This window comes from Tachypleus tridentatus, chromosome 10, assembly GCF_004210375.1.
Source record: "Tachypleus tridentatus isolate NWPU-2018 chromosome 10, ASM421037v1, whole genome shotgun sequence".
Lineage (NCBI taxonomy): Eukaryota > Metazoa > Arthropoda > Merostomata > Xiphosura > Limulidae > Tachypleus > Tachypleus tridentatus.
This window is the reverse complement of record NC_134834.1, coordinates 178,104,516-178,118,574: the sequence shown is the minus strand read 5'-3', so window position 1 is coordinate 178,118,574 and position 14,059 is coordinate 178,104,516.

Below are 14,059 nucleotides of genomic sequence, written 5' to 3'. Positions count from 1 at the left end.
AGTGCAAACCTACAACATAGGCATCTGCTCCAGACTTTTAGATGTGCAAGTCTTTAATTTCACCACTGACCTACTGAGGTGCACGCAAGATCCAAGAACTTTTTTACATAAAATAAGTGAACCAAAACTGACAATATTTCAAAACTGTTTTAACTATCTTGGTTCGTCAGATAGTGTCTTATTTCAACCAAGATTCTGAATTATGTTAAAACAGAAAAAATATTTTAAAGTCTATCGGCAGTGACATACAGAAAACGATGCTCGGCTTGGACAAGAAAATATTGATATTTTACATTTAGTTACAGCTTTGTTGTTATTTTTTATCACATAATCAGGCCCTCGATTCGTAATCAGAGGGTCGAGAGTTCGATTCCCGTCAAACGAATCATGCTCGCCCTTTCACATATGGATACGTTATTATGTTATGGTCAATCCCACAATTCTTTGGTAAAAGAGTAGTCCTAGAGTTGGCGGTGGGTGGTGATGAGTCGCCGCATCCCTCTTGCCTTACATTGGTAAATGAGATGATTAGCGCAAATAGTTCTCGTGCAGGTTTCGCGAAATTCAAAGTAAACAAACATCACAGAACGGCTATGTTAGAACTGGATTTAGAATTGCTTTCTCAAAAAACAAATTCTCAAAGATATGTTTATGACATGGTTTATATACAATTAGAAGTTAGTGTTTTTAAGTAGAATTAAGTAAAATAACAATAAATAAACCATTGTCAATCAAATTAAAAGTCTCGTTTCAATCGGTACTTTGATTGGTTGGATTAGTCCTACGGGCTGGGAACGTCGTCTGTTCTATGGTGACTAAAACTTATCACCAATCAGATCAGTTTGTTTCTTGTATTTCGTTAGAATGTCTTCTTTGTGTCTCATGTGAGCTCCGAAATGAGGAAATTTCTGTACATACAAAACCAGCGTTAAACACTATATCTTTTAGGATAGCACATCACAAATTATATAACTTTACATAGAAGAACACTGAGAGTGAAGAGGCTCAAACCCGTGACTAAACATCAGACAAGTATCTGAACAGGCTACAACGAATGCAATTTGAAGAAACTTCATGGTGTTCTCCAAAAACAACAGCGTTTGCAGTTATGTAATATAACATATCGAACAATGTACCTTGATACCACCTGAATTAAAGTTCAAGTAATTTTATTTTAGCTTATATATGATATAAATACAATCGTAAGGTTAATAAATTCCCATGATATTTATAATACACGAAACTGGGTGAACAAGTTTCAGTACTGCAGTGTTCTCAGTGAAGGTAGTTACTTGCGTGCCACTTATTATTTTTTTTAATGAGTGAAGGAATATGTTAAGGACGATATGTAATACACTGTATACTCACTAAAATGCTATATGTGTTGTAGTAATTACTTATTTTCATTAAAAAAATTATGAAAACGAGCCATTTTGCAATATTGCACATTTGATTGTATGTCATCGTCAGCGCCCCTCCCTTTAGGACACGCTGTTCTAACACTTTGGACGTCACATTTTGACATTAAAAGAAGTATTTTATAAGTGTTTGATGCTTGGACATTTTGAAACAAGTTGAAGAACTTTCTTCTACTTTCTATAACCACAAGTATACAAGGAATCTCCTAGAAGTCAGAACCTGAATGAACTGTTTATGTTCATTAGTTTTATTCGCTTTGTTATAATATTTTCAATCGTTGAAAACAACAGAAAAGCATTTAAAAAAATTCACGACATTAAAAAGACTCTCGTAACTAACAGTAGAAATGAACCTACTTACCATGTCAAGTTAGTCAGTCCCTTTCTGAGAAACTTAAGAGGTATTTACGTTTTACTTTACTTCATTTCAACATCGGATTTTCAACAACTTAAAGGTTAGCATGATTTGGGTTTGAACCCTTAATGAGGATTTGGTGAGGGTTATGAATGAAATATGTTAACCTTAAATGTGGCGTTAGGTATAATACATATTGGCTTTCCTTTTTGGTGACAAGGCGTCGGTGAAAGTTCCATTTCATCTTTGTTTCCAAACTTTTTAAGTACATGTTCGCTTTTAGTTCTGTGACATAGTCATCAATGACGGTGAAGTCATGGTTCTGTAAAGCCCTGAAGACCTTTTTTGTTTTCAAGCCACAAAAACAAACAACATTGTGAAACTGTAAGTACTTATCACATTGGAATATCACATAATATCAATAAATTTCAAGAAATATTGGTGATCATCAGAATAATACCTTATGAATTACAATATGTTTTAACATTATCAAGCAAGCGTATCCATATTTCTCATACTAATCACTAATTGAGGTTCTTGTTGGTAGACTTACCATAAGTCCCGGTGTCCAGTCCGGTTTACTAATTTGTACTGGTTAACAATGAATTGTCTTGAATGTCCCAGTTTTGATGAAATGGCATAAACTCCAAAAGCATGAACGGGAAATGTTAAAATCTGCATAGAGTTCTGACTTGGGGTTGACAAAAATAACTTTTAAGTTTTCATTTTATTAGTTGATTAGTGGTGTGAGCCATAGTGCTGTAGCATGCCAATTTTCAAAGGTATTACATCAGACGATATTCACAAACAGCTTATACTGTACATGTACAAGTATAATTATTCATAAGTGGGCTGCTTTTGGCGGTACGTGTATAACGGCAGCTGTACAAGCGGCGAGCGGCAACACATGCAAATATTCCTTTGAGCAAGTGTTTGTGCTTTGTGATTGCTTTATTAATTATATTAGTCATAGGTACATGCTAAATTATTTTCGTTCTTTTATTTTAGAAATTAATCCCAGTCATAATGTCCAAAGCTGGTAAAAGAAAGTTCACATTCAACAGTGAATTGGAAAAATAATATAAAAATCTTAAAAGTTTAAACATACAGCTAGTCTTTCAGTCGCTGTTAAAAGCTCAAGAGTTCATGTGATTTAAAAAAAAAATTGTGCCTGAAGAGAGTGACTTGTTAATAGTTGCCAAAGAAGCAGTCTTTGCATATCACAGTGCTGTCCATAACATAAGCTTTAAAACAGCTGATTGCTCTTCCAAACTGATAGCAAAGTTACTTGAACCAAAGTTCATTTCTGCCAGAACGAAAAATGTCCAATTCGTTTCATTCACAGCAGATGTTTCAAATCGAAAAGATGCCAAAATAATATCTGTCAGGTGCGATATTTTTTTGCCAGTGGACGGAGTGAAAGTATAACTTTTAGACTTTCAGTGACATGAGAAGTTTTGACGAATTAATTTGTGTCCACTTTAAAAAAACATGGTTTATCCAAAAAAATGTTGCTTATTGTTGTGGACTGCAAAACAAATTTTGGAGATGTGGAGAGAAAGGGGAAAACATTGTATATTGTAAATTGAAGAAGGAACTTGGCAGAAATATTGTGGGTGTTGGTTGTGGTGCTCATATCGTACATAACTTTCTCCGACCTGCAGTTGATGTCCTTCCTATTGAAGTGGAAGCTTGATGGTCAAATGTTACGAGTATTTCAATATTTAGACTGTGCACGTTTATACCTAAATTGAGTACTAGAAGGTTCTCCAATATAGAAATACGCAACTTTTGTCTTTGTTACCAGCTGTTGAGAGATTTATCCAAATTTATGAAGGATTGAAGTAATATTTTTGTTCATAAAAATAGTGGTCTTTGTTGATGAAAAGATTTCTTGAGAGTAAATTTGGAGAAATGTATCCATGGTTTGTTCATCGACAACTATATTGCTCAACAAAATGATTTTGGTCATGGAGAAAACAAAATCAACTAAAAGTGATATTGTTGCAGAACTTAATAAGTTGAAAACCAACCTGAAAAAAAGAAGGGATTATAACTTTATTCCCCTTGGTGCAAAAAAAACAAACAAACAATCAGTGTGCTAGAGAAAGAGGGAGGATGCCAGGCAGACTTGATTAGGAAGGAATTACCAGTTCTTATGATTGCTGCCTGTCTTATATTGAACTGTGAGAAAACAGTTTTGGTGGTGGGAAATACTTTGCTTGGATAAAACACAGTGTTTTTTGTGTGGTCTGAAAGAATCAATAAAACACTTGGAAATGCTGTAATCAATATTGATGGTCTGTTTGATGAAGTTGTTCTTGTCAAATCTTTCTGGTCTTCAAAATGTGACGAATAGAAAGTAAAATAAATAGGTTGTGATGAAAAATGGTTAGAACTTTTCAACCACTTCAATGATAAAAGTATTTCTGTACCTAATCTCAGGCAAGTTATGGAGTACATTTTTTGTTTACCCGGCACATAAGTCCCTGTTGAAAGAGAATTTTCAGTGATGAATAGCATTTGGTCTCAAGAAAGAGGTCTAATGAATGAATCACCAGTAAAAGTAATTTTGCCTTGTAAACTCAATATTGACTTGAGTTGGAGTGAGTTCTTTGAAAAGTAAGAACTAATAGGTTTTTGCAGAAAGTTCATTCAAGTGAAAAAATATGAATTTTCACAAAAAAGTGTTTAGTGAAACATTTATGAAATTTTTATGTTCCTTCCCTTGCTGAATTCAAATAAATATTAGAGATATAAACTACCAGTATTCCTATTTTTGTGTGGGCCAGGCATGGCCAAGTGTGTTAAGACGTTCGACTTGTAATACGAGGGTTTAGGGTTCGAATACCTGTCGCACCAAACATGCTCGTCCTTTAAGCCGTGGGTAAATCCCACTATTTGTTGGTAAAGAGTTGTGATGACCAGCTGCCTTTCCTCTCGTCTTACTCTGCTAAATTAGGTACGGCTAGCACAGATAGTTTTCGAGTAGCTTTGCGCGAAATTCAAAATAAACAAATAAATCCTCTTTTTGTGGCAGCATTAAAGCTTAAGTGAAGTTAGGTTATAAAAGCACTTCTTTATTATACCAGTGCTGGTATCTATAATAAAAATTGAAAACTGTCCCGGTTTGAGGTTTGGAAATTAAGGTGAGGCTACATGTAGGGCAAATTATTATTTTTTATTTTATAAGACAAACAATCGGAAAATGTTTTATCCACCCTAGTAAAATAGACCTAAGTAGAAAGAGTAATGATTTCTGAAGATAAGGATCAAAAACATAAAACTTCTTACTTGGATCACTGTCGCTCCGCAATAAAGAAACTGTAGACCTACTTCAGCAAAATCTATACCCCCTGTAGCTAAGATTGAAACTCAGGTAAAGCCTTAGCTATAGCCGACAGTATTCGAAGAGCAATTGGGCGAATGGAATTTCCTAATACTCCCCCATAGGATGTCTTATTTTCTATTCCCATGACTGGCCATCCAGTACCATCTCCTGTCAGACCCATAAGACCTGACATTGTATTTATTACTGTTACCCCATCTGCTTTGCATAAAAAGAGAGAGAAGGAGAATAAAATAAGTTTTCTTTTCATTGTACAAGTTACCTGAGTTCCCTCAAGGAGTCCCCAGTTTTAAAAACTCATACGACTGTACAGTAGTTCATTGTCTACTTGACAGTCATCACGAGAAACATTATCTACTCCGTAGAATAGAACACGACATGACATACGAACTTCAAAAGTAAAAAATAGACATATTTGTTACCGTTAATTGTAGGTTTATTTACTCTTGAAACTAAACACTTTTGAAAACCCTGCGGATGTACATATAGTGCACACAAAGAATGTAAAAAAAAGATATTTATTATACTGAAGAGAAGCAGTCTTTTCGTATTCAATACCGAGCTTATGTATTACAGCTGTAATTGGTGTACAATAAATTTATTAATTTATTTTCTTACACCATATGACGAAATACTCTTTAAAATTGTATAAATATTATTGTATTGTTAAGGATATGAAATAATTAGTAAGTACATATTAACATATGTCATTAGAAAAATATCTTTTGACAATGATGAGATGTTATTAATCTGTGAGAAAATTTGATTTATCTTTCTCTGCAATCGTTTGTTTTTTTAATAAATATATGATGCTGAAACACAGTGCGTTGTATATGATGCTTAGTATTCCAATGACAATAAACACTTCAAAACTGAACATTGATAATTTGATATTACTGGATTTAACTCTGCATTTTTTTTTCTGCACATGTTTAGTTAGATAATGATGGATTGTGACCTTCTATATTTTCATGTCTATTCAAAATCCTAGTGTGGTGTATCACAAATCTAGGCTACTTATAGCAATAATAACTCTCGTAATAAATAATTAGTAGACTAGTTTGTATACGTCTCAATACCACAACAATATTTAGGTATCACTTACACTAGAAGGAAGAATGGCCATATGAGTACAAGCTCTATGAAATGCCATGTAGTTTGGAACTTTAGTCCATGATTGGTCATATCATTTATGAGGGATATTTATTTAATGTAAAACACATGTATAAAAACAAGCAGAAATAATATTTCTGTACATAACGAGAAAACCAGATGGTAACATATGGTAGTTTCAAATAGTACATTCCTATTTTTCTTATCTCAAGCTTGTATAATCCAAAACTTTTAAAATTGAACTTAAATAAACGAATTTTAGTAATTGACTTGTATAGTCATAGTTTCCATTAATTACCTTTATAAACGAAACGCATTACGTCACAACACTTACATAAGAACAACCATATTGAAAAGTTTGAAGAAATGGTTCAGGTCCACTTTTCACCATCTATGAAATCATTGGCAGATAAATATGCTTCACTTCGTCACCACAGTGAAGTACATGTGTAGACAGGAATTTTCTGCCAGTGTGTCTACTACTACTGTGTTACTGAGGCACTAAGGCGCTTAAGAAAAACCCACAACTCTATTTCCATGTGCTGCTACACAAGCAGCCAGTTGGAGACAAATTATTTAGCAGAACCGTGATGCATTGTGAGTTTATTCCAAAGCTCACTGACAATCAAATCCCTGATATTAACTTGTTCTTTAATAAAGAGCTGTGGATTTTCGACCTCTGAAATATACAAACTGTCCCAGTGCTGTCCCTCAATCCAACCATTTTAGAAGGCAAACCACTTGAAACATTTGACGAAGTATTCAGTATTTATGCATTGCTTGTTCATTGGAACTGCTAGACTTAGTAACACAGGATTGTCCATGTGCTTTATTGGCCTGGAAGGTCCTAATATCTGTAAGATAATGCTGAGATGATGACTTCTTTACCTGGTAAAGTTGTGGATCATTGAGAGAGAATTAAGGATTCAATGACACAAAAAGGGAACATTATCTTACACTGTCCTTTATACAGTTTTTGTTTCATTAACTGGTACCCTCAACTAGTCTTTTCAGTTGTCCAGTAGGCTAGTTCCCCTATAAAAAGTTATGTCATAAGCTTGATATGTCCTCAGCATATTTAAATTCGTTTTAATATACAGCTTGAAAAATATATCTTATTATATATTTGTCCTAACTAAATTTATGTATGAAAAACATATTTGTTAGGCTATAACTGTATTTTTTGAGCTTGCGTGAGAAGTTTGAAGCAACTGAATCGAAACTCAACTCATTCAAGGAAACTACAAATCAAGGTACCCTATAAAAGGCTGTCACGTGAAACTATGCATTTCTCATTAATTCTCGAAATAAACACCAAGATGGATCTTTTGCGGTTCGTTTTGTCAGTGTATACCTTCATCTTGTGTATTCAAGTAGTCACGCGCTTCTGATAGAGAATAAGGTCGCCAGGGCAGTGCAGATTCTGAAGGATGGCCAAACATAGAGGAGAGTGGTGTCACCAAGCGTCATTAGTCGTCTTTGGCGACGGTTCCAGGAAAGGAAGTATTAGGGCAGGAGACAAGGTAAAGGCCGTCATCGCTGCATAACAGTCAGAAAAGACAGCTACATTATGACAACCGCTCTCCAGGACAGGTTAACTACTCCTCGGTCACTGCGAAATGACCTTCAGCATTCCACTGGAACCCGTGTGTCGACCCAAACAGTTCGAAATTGTCTGCAGGAAAGACGCCTTAGGATCAGACGACCGGCAAAAGGGTTTTTCTGACAGCGCGACACCATGCAGAGAGGATGGAGTTTGCTCGTCAGCACCTAGACTGGGAACTTCGTCAATGGTCCACCGTGCTGTGGACAGACGCGAAAAGGTTCATTATGTCTCGTAATGGTGAACGTGCTAGAGCGAGGAGACGCCGATAAGAGCGATTTTCCGCCAGTAACATTATGCAAGTCAACGCTTATGGAGGAGGTTCTCTGATTATCTGGGCAGGCATATGCTTGGCTGGCAGCACGGACTTACTCATACTCGACAGGTGTGCTCTAAACGCACGACGATATAGAGACGAAATTGTGGAACCCATTGTGAGGCCTTTTGCCGGTGCTGTCGGCGACGGGTTCATTTTCACGTAGGTTAACGAGCGAGCCCAAGTCGCCAGGCTGTGCATCGACTTCCTTAACGAGAAAGGAATAAGACTTTTGTGTGGCCCGCCAGATCTCCATATTTAAATCAAATTGAATATTTCCAGGACATGTTGTCGAGGCATGTTAGTTGACTGCCATTCCTCAAAAGAACTTCGATAGACTGATTTGAAGTGTGCCAAATCGGTGTCAGGAGCGTATCACAGCCCCAGGAGGTCACACTAGATATAGAATGTTTCAGAAATTTCTTAAATAAACACATGTAAACTGTTTAAAGTATTGTTTCATATGGGGTATCAGATTTGGTAATATTGGTTATTTTTAAACATTTTATTTCTCCATATTTTACTGTTCATCACATATTAAAAAATGAATACAGATGGATCTGAAATGAGGGAAATTACGAAAAATATAAAAGTATTATCGCATTTTGAACACTGAGATTAATTATAAAAGAAATCGCACTTGTTCCTTTAAATTTTGAGAGCAGTGTATAACGTACTAAATTTCGTGTAATAATACAACAAATACAGTTGTTGTGTGAAGACGTTGTATTAATTTTTATTTTTGCTAATAATATCAATTGAAGCATTTGAGAAACCTTTAAAATTTATCTGATATATTAATATACTTTAAAACGTTGTTAGAATTTGTTTCTGTTTCACCATATACAAAAGTTATTAAATTATTTCAGTTTATTAACGGATAGAGTGTGAAGATCATAAAATGTGGGCATATAATAAAAATATCTTCCCATTCTTATGGAACGGAACTTATTAAGGGAGAATAGTAACAGGTTTTGATTATGGGTTAGAAGTTGCTAGAAAATGTGTTTTTGTTAATATCATTGTTTAAAACCTTTCATCTTACTTCTTTCAAGTTGGGATGGTCACTATATTGTGGTTGTATTTGATTAGTGTTTAATAATTTAGTCAAATGGTGTATTATGTATTCCCCAGTAAATCGATGGGTTTCGATACCTATGATGGGCAGAGTACAGGTAGTCCATTGTGTTGCTTTTTGCTTATTTCAAATCAAACAAGCCCCATGAAAAAGTAGTATGTCTGTGGATACTCACCGTTATAAACTGGGTTTCGATATCCGAGATGATCAACTCACAGTTAATCGATTGTGTAGCTTTGTGTTTAATTCTAAAGATATAACCAAACAAATGCATTTATCAAGTTGAAGTAGTTTATTCATGTGATTAAAAATGATGAAAACAGGTAAGATATGTATATTGTAGAAATCTACGTATATTATCTCCCACCCCAAGTATTATTCATTTGTAATATAATGGAAGGGAAATATGCCCGTTTAAACTTACCTTCGCTAACATTTTTGCCATAGAGACAATATTAGTAACGATGGCTGTGAGTTTCGCAAAAATTGGAATTTGAGAAAGTTATTGAACCCTCGAACATATATTTCGAATAGATTCAGGATCCTAAAACAATAACAATATTACTCTTATGTAGGTTTGTATAAGAAAGGTTTTATATTCTATTTTCACACCAGAGCAAAATAATCGTAATGAAACAACTTATCACATCTAGAAGGTGTTTAAATATGTAAAGTGTATTCAGAGTTGTGTCAATAATCGTAATTATATTAACTGATATTGAGAAGGCATGTGTCACAATGGAAATGGTTTATTTTGGATAGGACCAATTTGTCTTTCGTAATGGTAACTTTCCATTTCTTGTTATCACCAAGTAAGGATGAAGCCTGACAAGCTGTTGGCAGGCGTTGTTAACTACGATACCACTAAAATCCTTAACCAAAAAATTAAACAGTGCTCTGAAGGGAAAGGAAGGTTTTTAAATTACCGTATTCTACTACAAAAAATGTATGTTTAGTTTTTGTAATTTGGAAGAACTCAAAAATATGTTCTACAGCGAGTGGATAAAAGAAGTCACTCCTATCCCGAAAATGTTGTTAATTTGTTATCTCTTTTATTAAATAACAGAATAAATACACTGCTGGCCGAAATCTTAAGGCCAATTAACATAAAGAAAAAAATATGTATTTTGCTTTGTGAGACTCAACCACTTTAACGATGAAAATAACAAAAGGAAAAAAAAAACAAAACTTTCTTAGCACTTAATAGGGAAAATGTGAACACTATGAAATGAGCTTAAATACTAGCTGGTCAAAAGTTTAAGACCATACCAAAAAGAAGTCCTAAACAGGATAGAAAATGCCCAAAAAGAGGTCTCAGTAGTGAGTTGCACGGCCGTCATATCGAATAACTGCAAATATTCGCTTTGGCATTGTCGATATAAGCGTTTGCAGAAGGCTGGCTGGAATGTTATTCCAATTGGTGAAAATGGTTTCACGAAGATCATGCACTGTTTGAAATTGACGTCCATTTCTATAGACTTCCCTTGCCACCCACTCCGAAACATTTTCAATGGTGTTCAGTTCCAGTGAACACACCGGATGGTCTAAAGAATCACGTTATTTGCCATGATAAAGTCCTTTGTCTTAGGGAATTGTGGTTTGCGGCATTCTCCTGCTGAAAGATCCAGTCATTTCCACACAGGTGAGTGCCTTCAGTCAATAAGGATGCTCTCTTCAATATGCCAATGTTGGCAGCTGCTGTTTGACGCACCTGTATAACCTGGGGCTCTATTGTTCCATGGAAGGATAAAGCACCCCAGATCATGATGGAATCTCCTCCACTGTGTCGTGTAGAAAATGTCTTCGTTGGGATATCCTTATCATGCCAGTAACGTTGGAAGCCATCTGGACCAAACAGAGAACAAAACATTCTTTCACATTTTTACGTCCCATGTTTAGTGCTTCTCAGTAAGTTTAACCGACTTGTTTCGTAGTGTGGAAGGAGGCGTCGCCTTGGAAGATTTTTATGTTTTTTAAAGCCTTTCTATCGTAGATGCCGTCTTATTTTCTTGAGATGCATTCTGCGTCCGTAAGGGCCTAAATCTGCTTCGACGATCGAATGGTGTTTTACCGAAGAGCCCGTCGAATCTTCCTACTCAACGCCGGCGAAATCTTCTTTGGCTGACCGCTTGAAATTCTCGTTCCGTCAGGGTCTTTTAATAAATTTGCAACAGCAGTTTTACTACGCCCAGTCTCACCAGCAATGGCACGTTCTGAAAGACCTTGCTTTGACAGCTCGACAATTCTATTACGTTCAAACTCTATCAACGTTTTAGCCTTTGCATGTTTTTTAAGCAATGTAACACATGGAATATCATCGGGAGATGTTCACAACGCTAATGCTTGAACATAAATGATTAAAATTTCGTAACGTGTTTACCGATTAACGCTTCGTTTCAGATTGGTCTTAAACTTTTGACCAGCTAGTATTAAGGCTAATTTCATAGTGTTCACATTTTTTCTATTAAATGCTAAAAATGGTGTTTTATTTTTATTTTCCTTTTTCTTATTTTCATCTTTCCAAGCTCGACTCAAATAAGCGGTTGAGTCTGACAACGCAAAATGCATGTTTTTTCTTTATGTTCATTGTCCTTTTGGCCAGCAGTGTATGTAAAACTATATCTTTTTTAGAACGTACTCAACGGAATCTGTTCAAATATGATATCAAATCTCAATTTTAACACTGGCTTTGGTAAATACCTGAATTTTCGTAATTTTAGTTACATTTTCTGATAAAAGGTGTCATGTACCTGGCGTAGGTTTTTATATCTTTTTATTCCAGTTAGACTACAGAATGATCAGGTGATATTTATGGGCGTGTGTTTCGTGTTCTTGAATATTTCACGTTACAACAATCAATGTTAAGAACATTAAAAAACCTTAAAAAGGCTGTTTTGCTTTCTATATGTTGGTAAAATACTTTTACTCAATCATGAACTATATGAAACCGAAAAAAATTGAAATCACCTGTTTTACAGTTCCTTTATAATATAGTACGTGAAGTGTGCAGTTAAGTATATATTGTGAAAACACCTATTTGATAAAAGATATAATGTAAAAACGATATATTAGATAAGTATATTTTATGTTTTCCTTGTTTTAATGAATTTCGCGGAGAGCTACTCGAGGGAAAGCAGCTAGTCATTACTACCCACCACCAGTTCTTGAGCTAATTAAGGATATAGTATAGAGACGACATCTTAGTTAAGTATATTGTATGGAAACGTTAACTTAAGAATATATTGTGGAGACGATACATCAGTTAGGGATATAATGTGAAAACGATGCATAAATAAAGGATGTAGCGTGGAAACGATACTTAAGGGTATAGTGTGGAAATTCGATATTAAATAAAAATATAGGGAAAAAATTATATATTAATTGAGTATATAATGGGAAAACGATATATATAGATATATAACGTATCGGTTTAATGTGAAAACAATATAAAAATGGAATGCGAAACCGAAATATAGTTAAGCCATAACATTGAACAAAAATAAATTAAACGTTGTTAAAATAGTTTTTAACTTTCATAAACGATCGATCACTTTCTTGATTGAAGATACGTAATTAAATAATATGATGTCAAATATCTGTAAATTAAATATATATAAGTGACAAGTAAAATGTCACTTGATAATACTTAGTAATGCGTGGTTAATTTATAATAACAGTTGACTGGTAACTAACTGTAATAGAAGCATGATTTTGGCTCTTGCCAGACATCATAATTAGATTTATAATTTTCAATGTTGTGCATGAACCAAAGTTTACTTCAGGATAGCATTTTGTTATCACAATGATTTGCGAAGCAACACGTCCTTCATTAGTGTAAAACTAGAGGGAGAGCAACTAGTCATCACCAACCACCGTCAACTCATGGACCACTCTTTTATCAACGAATAGTGGGATTGATCATACATTATAACGCACCCACAGCTAAAAGGGCGAAAATGTTTGATGTGACGGGGATTACGTTGTGTAAAAAAATAGAAAATAGCTTTATTTTCGGTTCATGTTGATATTTTAAGCTGTAGCCAAAACTAAATCTTAATTTCTTTAACTCCCAAACAATGCATTATTTATGTTTCGTATAGAATCCTTCACAAAACTTTTTCAAGCTAAAACATTTTCTCGTGATAATGACCCACGCCAGTAGAATAGTAAGTCTACGGTTTACAACGATAGATTCAGACGTTCGATTCCCCTTGATGGGCTCAGCAGATAGCCCGATGTCGCAATGCTATAAAAAAAACAAAACACCAGACACCAACTGATGATAACTTAACAATGTCACAGTATTTTTACGCTCAATAATTAGGTGAATGACGGTGACGTCGATTAATACAAACCTTTATATTTCAGTTGAAATGGAATATCCTCGTCATTATGTTTAGCTAAGATATTGAAGTTCATAGAGAGAGAGAAAAAGAAAATACTTCTCATTCCTTGATTCTAATACAACAAAACAAAATAAAGATATTATATTTATTTAATACTAGAATATAATAAAGATATTATATTTGTCTTGGCAACACAACATAACAGAACTATTACATTTATTTGATAACACTACATAAAAATATTATGTTTCTTTTAGCTACATAACATATAAAAATATTTTGTTTATATTGGTGACACAAAATAACAGAAATATAGTATTTGTCTTGGTTCAGTCTATTACCCTATTTTCTATATTTATATCTTCCTTTCAGAATAATTATCACGTAATTTAACTTTACTAGGCTTCTTGATGACGAGACCCCTTTTCTTAACCTAAAGATGACCTAGGAAGATCGAAACGTTGTTCTGTCCTTATCAATA